Raw genomic sequence first — 1,686 nt, 5'->3', positions numbered from 1 at the left:
TTTTTCTGCTAAGTATGTCCTTTAAGAACTTAGCATACTTCGGCATCTGCTCCAATGCATCAATAAAAGGCAAGTTAATATGCAGTTGTCTAAAAATATCTAAAAACTTACTGAACTGCTCTTTCGCCTCTACTTGTTTAGCTCTAGCAGGATAAGGAATCTTAGGTTGATATTCCCTTACTGGAATTGATTTCACCTTTTGTCCTTCAGGTTCCCTATCCTTACTGCTCGCCTCAACCTGCATATCAATAGTGGCATCATAAAAAACAGGTTTAGAAGGAGCTGAAACTAACTTACCTGAATGCAAAGTGATGGCGTTCACGTGCTCCGTCGGGTTAGACTCAGTGGTGCTCGAGAGCGCTCCTTGCTGCCTCTCAGACAACATCTTAGAGATTTGGCCAATCTGGGTCTCCAAGTTCTGAATCGAGGCCTACTGGTTCCTAAGTGCACTATCAGTTTGCTGGAATCTCATCTCCATAGACGTCACAAACTTCACCATAAGCTCCTCTAAATTTGACTTCTTTTCTGGTAGAGGAGGAGCTTATGCAGGCCCAACTGAATGTTGCTGCGGCTGTTATGAAGTCTTTGAAAACCAGGTGGACCCTGAGCGTTATTGTTCCTCCAACTGAAGTTGGGATGATTGCGCCACCTAGGGTTGTATGTATTACTGTAAGGATCGTTCTGCTGCCTTGGGGCATTCCCTATATAGTCAACCTGCTCAACATCAGAAGACATAACAGAATTAGATGGAAAAGTAGTAGAGGATGAAGCAAACATACCTCCCACAGTACAGTTCGCACTGTAATGCGGGCCACCATAAAACTCGTAGCCAACGTTCGGGGCATGAACCGGCATATGGAGTTGGTCAATCTTCTTGGCTAGAAGCTCCACCTGAGCTGCCAAGGCTGCTATAGAGTCCACTTGGTTGACCACTCCCTGTCTTCCTGGTCGGCTCCTAGAGGATTGCGACTGATAGTTGTTCATGGCCATTTCCTCTATCGGGGTTCCCGAGCCTCCTGGGCGTCTTATCGCTTAGCGCCCCACCGCAAAGATCCACCATTTGCCTCATTGCAAGGTTCAACCCGCTGTAGAAGGTCTGAACCTGCATCCACACTGGCAATCCGTGATGTGGGCAGCATTTCAAAAGATCTTTAAACCTCTCCCATGCATCGTACATGCTTTCATCATCAAACTGCACAAAAGAAGATATGTCATTTCTAAGTTTAGCAGTTTTAGCGGGAGGAAAATACTTATATAAAAATTTTTCAGCCAACGCCCTCTAGGTTGTAATCGTTTGTTGTGGAAGGGATTGCAACCATCTCTTAGCTCTGTCCCTCAAGGAAAATGGAAACAATCTTAGCCGAATGGCGTCATCGGTTTTTCCGTTTATCTTGAATGTGTCACAAATCTCTACTGGATCATATGGATCACGTTGGCTTTTATTTCAAAATTGTTGGCCGCTACAACAGGTTTGACTATACTAGTTTTCGTCCCATCCAAAGATGGTCGAGCAAACTCGTACATCATTCTATGATGCTCATCGGCCTAGGGGTTGACGTTCTCCATCGCGTCAGTTCCTTGAACCTGAACTGTAACTCCGTCCTCCTCCTCAACTGTCTGCAAACGTCATCTTAATAATCTGAGAGAGCGCTCCGGGTCAGATAAGGGTGCTATGGGATCAGGGTT

At 45.4% G+C, this 1,686-nt stretch overlaps 1 non-coding gene across 1 annotated transcript; it reads left to right on the top strand.

Annotated features, from left to right (window-relative positions):
• Positions 1 to 1,118: 1,118 nt before the first annotated feature.
• LOC112535204 lies at positions 1,119 to 1,225 on the top strand. The gene has a single exon (XR_003079380.1). It is a non-coding gene; the product is annotated as a small nucleolar RNA R71 (small nucleolar RNA).
• The last annotated feature ends 461 nt before the right edge of the window (positions 1,226 to 1,686 follow it).

The sequence above is a fragment of the Ricinus communis genome, chromosome 2 (assembly GCF_019578655.1).
Source record: "Ricinus communis isolate WT05 ecotype wild-type chromosome 2, ASM1957865v1, whole genome shotgun sequence".
NCBI classification, from domain to species: Eukaryota; Viridiplantae; Streptophyta; class Magnoliopsida; order Malpighiales; family Euphorbiaceae; genus Ricinus; species Ricinus communis.
This window is presented reverse-complemented; position numbering and strand designations above follow the sequence as displayed.